At 38.8% G+C, this 14032-nt stretch overlaps 1 long non-coding RNA gene across 1 annotated transcript; it reads left to right on the top strand.

Moving 5' to 3' along the window:
• Positions 1-3359: 3359 nt before the first annotated feature.
• On the top strand, positions 3360-5517 carry LOC140125685 (uncharacterized). The gene is made up of 3 exons (XR_011854690.1): positions 3360-3548; positions 4275-4413; positions 5413-5517. It is a non-coding gene; the product is annotated as an uncharacterized lncRNA (long non-coding RNA).
• The last annotated feature ends 8515 nt before the right edge of the window (positions 5518-14032 follow it).

The raw sequence follows: 14032 nt of genomic DNA, 5'->3' as shown, positions 1-14032 counted from the left end.
CATGTTAACTTTGTCGCCACCCTGCTGTGTAATCCACAAAATATACTGGCAAACTTTTATCATGTACCGATATTATTTGAGCGCTTCTTGCTCACCTCCTTTGGTTCCTCTCTGCCACCCATTGGTTTGAAGCCTGAGTCCATTTAGGGTATGTCGCCATGCCACTCTCTAGCCTGCTGCCGCTGCCTCTGCATGCCGTCCCCTATAGTGTCAGGGTCAATTATTGCATGTTTTAGATGCTATCTAGCTTCATTCTGTCACTCTGTCATGGCCATGCTGTTGCCCATAATTTTGGCATAATGGTGCGATTATGCAGCCTCAGAGGCATCCATGCATGCTGCCCCTGCTGTTTCCTGTCCATTTCCGTGGTGTTTCCATCCTTTTCTGAGGTTCCCAGGTGTTTGGCCAAGCTTCCCTGTGCAGAGCCTTGGTCCCCTTGAAAAATGCTCGAGTCTCCCATTGACTTCAATGGGGTCCGTTATTCGAGACGAGCACTCGAGCATCGGGAAAAGTTCGTCTCGAATAACGAGTACCCGAGCATTTTAGTGCTCGCTCATCTCTAGTGCCATTGCCTTTTCTCTGATTGGATTGGAACTGATAAACTGAAAATTTTAAAACGTGTGCATAGCACAGTAGACTATGACTGAGGCTTGAACAGGCTTGGTCCATGGAAAAGGGGGCAAGTGCAGATCGGATTCCACGGAATGAGCACTGGTAGGTTAGATTGTGAGCCCCATTGGGAACAGATACTGATTTGGCAAGCTCAGTGCAGCCCTGCAAATTCTGTGTGCACTATATAAAGAAAGGAATTATTACTATTATAAAAGAAATTCATTTACCTCTAGGAACATATTTACCTTTGAGAATATATTATTTTTCGTCACTAAAAGCTTCTTTGTAATATAAAATATGCTAGAATTGTTGCACTCTATTCACAGGTGGTAGATAGAATATAATAATGAGTTGGGATGACCACCAGTAATTTATTTTTATTCCTAAGTATGTACAAAGGACTCCCATATGATATAATAGTAGGTGTTTCTAATTAGTGCAATTATGTAACCCTGTAGGGAAGATTATAATTCGATTTTACTTCTAATGACATGCTTGGAGAAAAGACGAATAGCAGATATGCAGCTGTGTTGTAGACCTTTTGGCTTAATACAGGGTATTAATTGTACATTGTATAAAGTTTTTTTTATTCTATTCACATGGTGCAAAACCTACAGCATGTCAGTTATAATTGTGGGCTTTTCGGATAATGTATATGGGTGTTGACTTAATCAGTCACCGCAGGTTTCTCATTCAGATTGGTCTGCAAATCCATTGGATGATTTCTCCTTTTCCAATAAGAGAGCATGGATCTGTGGCAGATCATGTAAATTTCATGCAGATAAATATATGCATTTACCTTTCGTTAATTCGAACTGAGTGGAAAGTGAGGAACTGCAGAAAAATCTGTCACTTTTGCATAGCACAAGCCTTCCGCTATTAAAGGGGTGTTCTCATGAAATAAAGTTCTCAAATGTTAATACCCTTGTGATGTTTACACAGTAAAGATATTTTTACCTCCTTACTTTACAATTTTACTCAGTTTTATTGCTGTTTTAGCTCTTATAACTCTCATTGATGGTCAGTGTAAAATTCCAGAGTGTGGGCGGGGACACTCTAAGCAGACACTTCATGATTCCTCTGTGCTGTGAGATGCTGTGTGCTAACAATTTGCTTAGATTATCAGGGTACAGGTTTATCTACACTTTCATTTAGCTTGTGTAAATTCTACTAGTATCTGACACAGAGTAAAAGAGAGTTGAGACAGAGATGGAAGATGATGAGATCCATGAGATGCATATAACACACAACGACACACTCCAGCTCTGTTATATCTCTGCTACATTTGAGCTATAAAACACTCAGTCAGCTCTGCTAAAACTCCTTCCCCTCCTATAAAGATCTTATCTTGCCTGTAGTTTGTAGATTTAGTCTCCTCACGCTGCTTGCTTGCAGGAAGTGTCTGTGAGTGAGCTTGTCTTGGAATGCAGGGGGAGGGACTGGTGTGCAGAGAGACTGCAGCGAGGAAAGGAGAAGATTTTCATGAGACAAATCTTCCATGTCGACCCTAAGCCAGAAAATGTACGGTCGGATCCTGGGGCAACCAAAATTATATACACCAGGGCTGATAGAGACAAGTTAGAATTATATCTGTGAAATGTTGTATTTTTGTCAATAACAGTGAATTACAGAATGTGTTATTTTGTGATCTAAGAATCTTGTCTTTATGGGAATACCCCTTTAAGTCATACTTGCTGCAGTGAATTCAGATTGTGACATACTGCTGAACGTTCACATTTTCTGACAATGTGTGTCCCAAGTCCCCCACCAAGAGGTGATTATATCTTTTAATTTCTGGAATCATATATATATTTTTTTTAATTTTACGCATTTTATTGTGTTTACTGATTCTGCTTCCACATCCTGGTTAAACTTTTCAGGGTGTGGAGCAACCTATTTACAGCTATTACCATTGTTCGTATAATTAAGAAAATTCTATAAATAAAGGTTTGAAAGGAAAAGAAAGGTCTAATAGAATTGTTACATGCTAACTTAGGAATCGGATTCAAGACATACATAAGAGGGAACTGCAAAAGTGGAAGTTTTATTTATGTCCTTATAGTTATTATAACAGAGCAGGGAAAACAAATTCCCTACAACTTCCTAGTACATCTGTCTGCATTCACTAGCTTGTATTCCAGACTCAAAAAATAATAATATAATATATATTATTATATAATATACACAGATTACACAGCACAGCACAGAGCCAAATTGCTCCCTGTCCCCCTGGGGCTCACAATCTAATCAACCTACCAGTATGTTTTAATATGTGGGATGAAACCGGAGGACCTGGAGGAAACCCACACAAACATGGAGAGAACATACAAACTTTTTTCAGATGTTGACCCTGGACTTGAACCTATTTCTTCACTGAGAATTGGGACAAAACAGTCACAGTCATCAGTGAGACCACAGTAGATATAACGTTAAGCCATTTGATGGAAAAACCGTTCCTCCTACATATAGAATATTGAAGGCTTATGTCCTCAGTCAGTAAAGTAAGTGTATGATAATTGTAACAAACGCTGCATTATGAAGCTTTATGTTTCTTGCTGCCTTGATCATATGATTACAATCAGATTCCTTTTAACAAATGCACATAGTCTTCTCTGAGACCTGTGTAGGCTGATAGAACATGCAGTAGAACAGGTAATGAATCCTGGGAGAAACACTGAGTATTTCAGCCGACAGTCCCCTAGCACATTGAGATGCAAGTAATCTTTTTCTTCTTTCACCAGAGTGAAATAGCAGAGCAAGCATTGGATTCATCTGTGCTCCCCCATCCTTTGCTTCCTGTGCCTGTCTATGAGGTGTACCCTGCCATAAAATGATAAAATGCCGTGTGCTGGCCGAGTCACAGTGGAAAGCCTGGCCTAAGCACTTTTCTAACCACAAGGATTCAATTAACTAAAAAAGGCTCAGCTTGCCCACAGGTTTGTAATTATAGTTCCGCAAATGGTAGCTTTTCTTTTTTCTTATTACATGTAAGACCTGCTCAAATCTGGCCAGACTGGGTGTCTACTTTGACAGATTTACACTGGGATAGAAGTTACCACTTAACCAGTCATGAGGTTATACCTTCAAGTCCCAGTCTGTGAGATATATAATGCAGGTTCTCATTCAGGATCAGGGAATTCTAGCTAAGGAAAATTATACACTGACATGACTGATAGCAATCCACACAGGCCCATGACCTGTTTATCTTAAAGTGCACAACCCATGACCTGTATATCTTGGGCTACATTCACACGAACATATGGGAGACGTTTTTATATCCGTCGTATATACGGCGTAAATACGCCCCCCCATACACTTCAGTGGCCTTGCGGCGCCGCATGGGAGCGGTATTAGTAGAGAGCTAGAAGGAGATTGAACAATACAACCTTAATGGACCAGAGTTATAGAGCAGTTGGTCTGTCAGAAAAGGAAACAGCCAGCTGGACCAACTACTGTCAACTACTGACTCATGCAACTTCTTCCAATCAAGTTCCTAACCTACAGGCAGACCAGCCGTGCAATTGCAGGATTAACGGAGAACTTATTTCTGGAATTGTAACTAACTCAACAAATTAAATTAACTAAATACAATTAAATTAACTGCATAGTAGAATCAAACCAGTACCATTGTGAGTAGTTGAACTTCTTTTGTGGTATTTTAGAAAGCCCCAGTGATCCTCCAGACCTGCCATGTTTTACTCCAATCAGTGCAGCTGATCATTGCAGATGAGGAAGCGGCTTGGTAATAGACCTTCCATGGCCAAATGGCTTACTCCAGGACCAATCCTTGTATTTGGCTAGGTGAAGTATCGGTCAATCTTTTTGTTTCTGTTAGTACTTGTACCCCTCATATCTAGCAGAATTTTTTTATGTTCCTATTTGGAAATCGTTTTAAGGAGTGTAATTTTTTTTTATTGTTCCATTAAAGCATATATAAATCACTTAATCACAATCCTGGTTGTGAATAGTCATTGTTATTTCTGTTAATTTTACTTTTTCCTCAAATTCAGTAAGTATGAACCTAGAAAAAAAAATTGTCAAAATAAAAATGTTAGAACAGTCGCCAGAAAATAATAATATTTATCTGACTTATTCTGTAGCTGAAATAAAAATTTCTGCTCCTGAGAGTATTTTGTACTTTCACTGGATGGAAAAACTGTGAAATAAATCAAGAACATATAAATAATAATAATATCACAAGGATAACAAAGTGCTGTGTTTCCACAGAGCCTCTCTCTCTTTTTTAGTTCCTACACTGCAGGAGAGCATAAATGAGGAGGGCCAGATGTATCATGTCTACCCAAGGGCTCGTGAATAAATTAATTTCTCACACTCCGGCTCCCTTGTGGCGGAACTTAATCTAAAAGAGCAGAACAATGTCTTCAGGTTTTGCCTTTGATGTGCCACACAGACACAGTGTATATTTTAATAACCTTGCTGGCATTATTTCCAATGAACTTGAGTCCATCTCTTGACATTCACATTACCACGCAGAGCTGTCCTTTTTAAGTCGCAGTTTATTAGTCCCTGCAGATCCTGTATTTCTGTGAACATTGTCCTGTGACCTATAAAGGTGACGTTTTCGATACATATCTCTCCACAAGATACTGAGATTCTGTATTTTAATGAAATATAGTTGATAGCCAACTCCCATAGCCCTCAGAAAACCTAGTTTTAGGAGTAAACATTTGGTGATGAAAAAACAAACAAAAATATTAATGGCAATAAAATATGAATATTCTGTGCTAAATAGGTCTGTATATGTAGTATGAATTATAAGGTCAATGTTCTTCATTTTAGATATTGCTGCAACATTTCCTGAGCAGTGAAGGTCAAAGTCATCTCTCATCAGAGTAACGCTATCTACTGCACAAAGCCTTCAAAGTATTGAGCTCAATGTGTAACCAATGCACTTTTTTCTTTAATTCAAACTATTGTTATGATATAAGATTAGATTTTTTGATTTATTTCTTGTTAATATTGTTTATTTCCTCCAGAAAATATTGAAACCATTAACATCTACATTGCTTGAATCTAAGTTAAGCCAAGAGTAGATGACACGTTTACCTTCCACATTTAAATTCTATCCAAGAGGTGTTGAAGTGTGTTTACCAGGTCTCAAATCATGCCCCACCTGTCATTGTATTGTAACCTTTACATAAAGTCGACATTTTCTTGTGGAGTATTTTGTGATAGCCTAAAGGGGTATCCCTGGTATCAACATTGTTTTGTTCTATATCTAGGATAGGCTATCAATATCAGATTAGTGCTTTCTTTAAAGCTATATTCACACGAACGTATGGGGGATGTATACACGGCCATTGTAGCGACCAAACAAGTTTGGCTGACTCTACGTAGCCATTCTCAAGCGGCAGCAAAGACTTACCGGTAACACCCGCGATTGGTGCTGCCGGCAGCTTCAAAAAGATGGCGGCGCCCATGCCTAGGATCGTCGTTCCTCGTGACGTCATCGGGAAGCGGCAATCCCCATATACTGCCATACTGTAGTATGGCAATATATGATAGGATCGATCAGACAACCTAGGGTTAAAGTACCCTAGGGAGTCTGAAAAATAGTAAAAAGAAAAATAAGAAAAAAGAAATTTTGTACAGGAGGTTTTAATTTTTGTAAATGTATGAAAACATTAAAAAACCTATACAAATGTGTTATCCCCGTGATCGCATCGACCCAAAAAATGCAGTAAACATGTCATTTTGGGTGCACAGTGAAAGCTGTAAAATCCAAACCCACAAGAAAACGTCACAAATGCGGTTTTTCATCATTTTCACTCACTGCATTTGGAATTTTTTTCCTGCTTCCCAGTACATGGCATGGAATATTCAATACCATCACTATGAAGTGCAATTTGTTATGCAGAAAAAACAAGCCCTCACACAGCTCTTTACGTGTAAAAATAAAAAAGTTATAGATTTTTGAAGGTGGGGAGTGAAAAATGGAAATGAAAAAACAGGAAAGGGCCCGGTTCTTAACCGGTTAAGTAGGGGACCGCCTGTACAGTCATATATAGAGAACAGATCCTGATATCCCAATTGTAAAGAGCAGCAAGTACTGATAAACCAAATGTCTTGACTCCCAGAATTATTAGCACAGAAAGCATCAGGTCTAGTACTGACATTTAGATACTGATATTATGTTCGGCCAATGATGTGCATTACTGTAGTACAATGGTATTGGTTCTTGTATATATATTTATAGCACATCAGACATTAATCACATTTAGCTACCTTTTTCCCAGTAGCCGCTGCACACATATCTGCTTAGATCCCCTTAAAGAATAAGACATAATAATGTGCCTTCCTGGCACCTCCATCACACAAATCTCTTTTTTATTATTTTAGCGCAGTCACTTGGCATACAGGGGACATGAAGATTTGTGCCCCAAGAGCAGGAAGTCCTGGCTAAAAATCCAAAATCTTTTAACCTTGTGCAAATCATTTGATTTCTTTGCTCCTGTGAGATCTGATAATAGATGATATGTTTCTGGAACAAAGAATGTGTATTTTCAATGCAATACAGAATGATTAAGGTAGACCTGTCACCATATATTAACCATTTCATTCCTCTGGTCTGTATTCAGCCAAAAACTTGCCTTTGAAAAATTCTTTCTCTTGCTGTTTTCCTTATTTCATTTACAGATAAATTCTGACCCCTTGGCAAAATACATTACTTAAAATAAAATAGAGAGATATCCATGGAAAAGAGTTAAGATTTAATGCTGGATCATGACCACTGCTTTCTTGAAATGTTAAGTAAAGCCTTTGTTAAGAAATGCATTTTATGTCATCAGCCAGACATTCCTGTCCATAAAATGGCCTTAGATGGAGGGTCATGTGATCTCTAATCATCCTATCAGGAGCTTATGATAGTATTCATGGATACAAACTTATTCATGGACAGTTAGAGATCACATGACCTTCCATTATTAGCCATTCTATGGGCAGGAATGTCTGGCTGATGATGTAAAAGACAGGAGGCTTCACTTTACATATCAAGAAAGTGGTGTAGAACTATTAATAGATGTATATTTGTAAATAACCTAATACCCTGCCACCCACACACATTACAAAAAGCTTGAGGTAAAATGGGCCACCCCTTTAAGAATGCCTGTATCTCTAGTTCTTCTATTTCACAAGATTTACCATGCATGGGGATACCCCACATGATTGTCATTACCACTTAATAATAACAATAATAAGAATTCCTTCATTTATATAGCGCTAACAGATTCCACAGCGTTGCACAGAGCTTGCCACATGAGTCACTTGTAGTCCACTTCCTATGTTGCTCCATTATTTTTATTGGTGCAAACCTAACTTCTATTGCCATGACTGGCACAAGACCACAGACTTAATGGGGCAAATGTACTTACCCAGTACTATCGCGATCCCCGATCCGGACGGTCCGACGAAGATGAAGTCCGGCACGATTCACTTAACCGTGTTCCTGCATCCGTCGCTTCCCCGCCGAGGTCCGCCGGAGTTCACCTTCTTCTTCCCGGTGCATGTAAGTGCGTGTCTTGCGACACAATTTGAAATGTTAAATCCCGCGCGTAGTCTGAATCCGTCGGGTTGTCCGATGGCACGCCCCCCTATTTGTGTCGGGTGCAAGCCGGCATCGATGCGGTGCGGATCGGAAGTCGTCAGAATATCCGACCAAAGTGCGGCCGCAGGACCCTTAGTAAATGAGCCCCAATATCTCCATATCAATGTCCCCCTTTAACTAAGCAGCAGTTATCCAAAAATGTACACCTAATAATGCCCTAAATCACCATAGAAATCCTAACAATAACCCCTCATCTGACAATAATGTTCCTCTCATACCACTATCTTATTAACTCAAGATTGTTAAAAAAAAGTCTCAGTTGATAATTGTAACTTTGTAGCAGTGTTCAATGCTCTGTGTGAATGAGAACATAGGGTAGTAAATCTTGAGAGGCCTTCACACAAGTGACAATAGATGTGTGTGAGTAAGGGTCAGTTATTAGAGAGAAATGACTTAAGATATTGTAGAGTATTAGATTGATGTATCTTGATCTGATTATCTTCCAGAGGAATGTGACATTTTTATGGCCTAGATAATATATGTGTAGGTTTTGTTTCAGTATACTTACTTGTGAGTGCAATTCTATGTGTAGAATAACCCTTTGTGGAGATGGGCAGTGAAGCAAGAATATACCATCATTCAATTCCCATGAGAATGTTTAGTTTGAGACTAGAAGTCAAAAGATGATGGCTAACGAAATAATCTATATTACGAGATGGCACCGTTTATCAAGTGGTAGAGGCATAAAGTGTCAAACAAAGCGTGAATTACTGCATGCAAATTGACAAATAGGTGATGTCACATGTTGCAGCTTTGGCCTTTGTAGACATCTTTTCATACAACTGATGAACTGTGTTAGAATAAAATGATGGGATTTCTTTGTTCTCAAGTTGGTATACAAAACCATTTTGATTAATGTTGAGGTACGCCCTTCGATGCTGCCCACCTTATCGACTTCAGCGACTTCAGATAAATCGCTGTCTCTACTCTGAAGACTCTTTGTGCAGAATATACAACACTGTGGGGTTAATTTATCTTTATTCTTCTTCCTTTTTTCTGTCTTTTTTGAGACTTTATTTGGTGCATTGCAATTTTTGTCCCCTTTTTGGAGACTTTTTGAAATGTGCACTGAAGTCCACTGAACATGAGTTTAACATCAGTAAGACACATTTATCTTCTATTCCAGGTGTGCTAAATGTCACAAAGGACATTTATCTTTTCAAACTGTCTAAAATTGGCAACATTTTTTGGCACAAAAAGCTCCAAACGAAACCATACTTAAGGAAAATTTAGAAAATGGATAGAAGTGACTTGAGACATTTGTGCAACATTTTTGAGACATTTGTAACAAATGTGGCAAAAAGAGATCTGAAAAAAAAACATTTAACACAAGGAAAAAGTGAGATTGATAAATTACCAACATAGCAGATGAAAAAAAAAGACAAAAGGCAAAAACATGCACGCACCCTAGGAGATGGGGACGTGCGCACTGGGAAGCTGGGATAGGAGCAGGAGCATGGAGAGGTGAGTGAACCCACGACATGGGTCGCAGGAGCATACATGACAGTACCATTAAACCACTGGAGTGGGCCTATATAAACCTTTGTAGATATTGCATTAAAAACCAGACGTTTGCTGCTGGAGTAGTCACTTACCACATTAATAATGTATAGAGTGTATTTATAATTCATTTAATGTTAGCTTAATTGAAAGAAAATGTGCTTTTCTTTCAAAAATAAGGAAACTTTTGAGTGCTAGTGTATATGCATGGTGTACAGTTTGCTAATGTTAGGAGGCTAAAGGGCCAGAGATGAGACCTCTACCTAGTCTGCTGCATGCTGATATAGCATTGGGATAAATTGCTGGATTCTACCAGAGGAGGTCACGCCCCCTCTCGACTCACTTTAGATATCCCTGGATACCAGGTAAAATTAAAAAGATTATTTTTGGGGATCTAAGGGAAACAATTTTTAGCTAAAAGAAGGGTGTCAGTTAATAGGGCTTGTAACCTGTCACTAGCAGTATTTGTTATAAATGTGGTGACAGGTTCCCTTTCATGTGCATAGCTGCTCATCTCTGACATCACCTAAATATGGAAATGCGAGTTGCCTTTCTCAGCCATCTATATATGTATACCTCTGTTCATTCCACTGTGCATTGTCCGCAATGTGATTTGTTAATATCTTTTTCTTTAATAAAAACCAAGATAAATTAAGATGTAAAATTAATTTAATTAATTTACGTCTAAAACCCAGTCCTTTACAAAACGAGACATTTTCACTCGTATATTTATAAAGATAATTTATATTGAAAGACTCCAATAAATATTTTGCAACAATTCACCCTTTTTCAGTTTAACAAAAGTTACGGTTAGTATTTCATATTTATTCAACTTCAGTAAATGATTATCCCCAATTTTTTCATGTTCCTAGAGCAAATCAATGCACATCTAGATGGCATACAAAATCATCTTTTCTCAAACCCTTTTAATCCATGTAATTTTTAGAAGAAAATATATCTTGTAATGTATAACACATTGCATCTGTTCCTGTGTCATCTGCTGTCCATAAGGTACGGCAGAGGATGCGCCGAAGTAATTCTGTTCTTGCTGTTTTTCTTTTGTTTGTGTGAACACTGGTGTATTCCTTTCACTGACAGCCTTGATTGAATTGCACCGCACATATCAGTCTTACTATCTTGCACGTCTGCCCTTAGGTCTTTTCCTGCTATAGACTTAGTTCTTAATAAGCTCCTAGTATCCTGTTATTCTGACTTAGTATCCTGGTGTCTAGATTTTCTAACCATCAATTTTGTCCTGCATTCTCCTCTTAGTATTGACCCTTATTTGTTGACTATTCTTCTCTGTTTGTAGTGTATTGGTTTTGTCGGCTTAGAGTAGGCAAGGCAATCAGGCAGGGACAGTGCCCGCTGTATCTGTCTGTGTCACCTGTCCGTTCCCCGATCCTGCGTTACATTACTGTCATTGGTACTAAATATACTGTTCCAGCACAGATAGTTTTGGAATAAATTAAGTTGGAAAAGATTTTAAATGTTTCTAATATCTGCAATTGAGGTGAAGGTAGCCTATATTTACTTCAATATGTCGATTCTCAGTGCATCTGCACCCATTCTTTTCAATTTATGAATTTGGTCCATGAAATGAGCTCCCCAATCTGTGAAAAAATAAAACAAGGTTAATTTGTTCACTGTTCTCTGACTTTTCAAGAAGAACATTGTCAGTTGTGTGAATAGCTCTCTAGTGTATTTCAACTTTTATACTTTAAAATGAATAATAGAAGAGCAGTTGAGGCATGTGCACTCTTGTATGTGCTATAGGCAGGAGGGTTTGCACATTAATGCACATAGATCTAAATTACTATTCAGCAACAGCACCAAAGTGACTTAATATAATGCCCCAACAGAAAAATATCCATACTTTAAATTGTAAGGAATGGAAACTCTCTTGGGATGTACATTAACATTTCAAGATATACAAACTTCTAACACAGCAAAGCTTCTAGGAATAGAAAACTAAGGGGAGATGTTATTTTTCTCATTGGCCAAGCCATCTAAATGGGGTACTTTTCGAAACTCCAAAGCTGGGAGACCTGGCACCTGGAGGGTATGTGTGCCCTCAAATATCCCTAGGGCATGACTACTCTATATTTCTACACTTATTGGTCTTCTCCATATATTAAAGAACACTCCATAAAATAGCATGGATTCTGACATAATAGGCAGAAAAAGCAGACTATATGAGGATAACAAATCATAAAAAACAGATGCTGATAGCCAACAAGTTAACAGAAGGTAACTATTATTAATGTATGTTAATGAGGATGCCACATAAGGTTAGAGAAAAGATTTAAATTAACAGCAAGCTATATGAAATCTATACAGTCATTTCTATGGTTCATTGGACATTTTTAATTATCTCAAGGGTTTCGATATGCCACATAAAGCCTCTATTTTATGCATATTTACCCTCTTTAATATTGTATCCAGTTGTTGCAGAGCCTAAAGGACAAAAAGTTAAATTAATGTTGCATACAAATGGAATGAAAGGAGTGTTGGTGAATTGTAGTAGTATTTTTCAAGTGTTTATTACCAATCAGATAACCATTTAACAGGTAAAGGAAATGAGCTAGTGACAAATTGTGCTGTTTTCCAGAGGCTATAATCCACTATGTGCTTCTATTATGATATTATAATAGCACATATTGAGAAATGTTAAAGGGTCTTTCGTATTATAGAATTGTTGGCACTTTCTTCTAGAAATAGGGGTCGTGTCAAGTTTTGCAGCCCAGCTCCATAAATGTGAATGAGGTTGAAGTGCAATGCCAAACACAATGGACAAGTGTGGCACTACAGCTATTTGCATCTTGTGAATACAAGTCTATGGACTTCTGTAACAGAACTATTATAAGAAAATTCATATTATACAAAATTACCATTTGTGGGGTGCTTATATCTTAGTGCTAATCAGGGCATCCAACCCAAAGCCTCATCCATGTCATTTACCTCCTATCCTCAGAGGCATCATCTTTTGCTCCATCAGTATATATGCCTTTTACAGCAACAGTTCACCCTTTGCACCCACCCAAAAGCACTATCTCCATTCCTGCAGCACAACATTCCCTCCATCATCTCTGGATGCTAGCGACATGGGTGCATTAGACATATACGGATCAGGATAAGTTGTAACATGCTTGGTGCCTGACTGCTGGGACTCCATTCATCTTGAGAATTGGGTCTCATCTCCATTGTGTTAATGAAGCAGAAAGTCGCCTACGCACATTGATGCTCCATTCTCAGTGTGACTGACAGAAAGCTGACTATTATTTTCACCAACTTTTCCAATCTTACAGGAAACCTACCATCACAGATATACCTAATAAGGTAGATCTGGTGGCAGGTTTTGTCAATGTATTATAGCTCCATGTGTTTTTTAATAAAACAGTTAGTGGCCCAGAACTTTATAAAACTATAATCTAATCTATATGCAAATTTTGTTTAGAGTCCACTGGGGCGGGGAATAGTCGTGCCATGAAGTGGAAGCTCCAGCTACTCCACACCCCAGTAGCCTCTTTCAATCCCTCCTACCAAGAAGTCTTTAGTGTGCAACTCTTCGTGGCTGTGGGCACTTATCTGTGAAACCACAGTTTGCATGTGCAGTAGCTCAGGTTTCGCGTAGACTATCTATGCCCCGCAGCCACATGGCCTCAGCTCTGAAGGTAGAGAAGGTACTGTGCTGAAGATTTTTTGATAGAAGGGATCGAAAGACGCTACTGGGGCATGGAGTTGCCGTAGCTCCCGCTCCACAGAGCGGTTACTCCACACCCAAGTAGCCTCTAAACAAAATTTGCATATAGATTAGATTATAGTTTTATAGTTCTGGGCCACTAAAAGTTTTATTTAAAAATGCATGGAGCTACAATAGATTAAAGGAACCGGCCTAATGATCTACCTAAGGCTACAGCCACACGAGCACTCAGCCCGCTGGAGAGGAAGGGGGATGAGCACTGCCGACCCTGTAATACGGCAAAATATACTGTAGGTCATGTGATCACCGCACAGAGACCGGGCACCATAGGCGTCAATGGGGACAGATATGTGCCTGCAAATGGTGCGCCCGCATATCGGTTCCCATGGCGTCCGTGTGAATGAACCCTTATTAGGTAGATCCATGATGGTTTAATATCAAACATATAATGTCCCCCACAAATCAGTGTCCTCATGCAGATGACTTTGGTTGGATTTACACCTATTACAGCACTGCAGGATAATGTCGCTAACCCATTGAAGCATCCTCCTGCCTTTACAGTTGGCAGATTGCTAGCCCATTATAGATATGTC

The sequence above is a fragment of the Engystomops pustulosus genome, chromosome 4, assembly GCF_040894005.1.
Source record: "Engystomops pustulosus chromosome 4, aEngPut4.maternal, whole genome shotgun sequence".
Lineage (NCBI taxonomy): Eukaryota > Metazoa > Chordata > Amphibia > Anura > Leptodactylidae > Engystomops > Engystomops pustulosus.
Note: the sequence above shows the minus strand (reverse complement) of the source record. Positions and strands in the feature narration are given on the sequence as shown.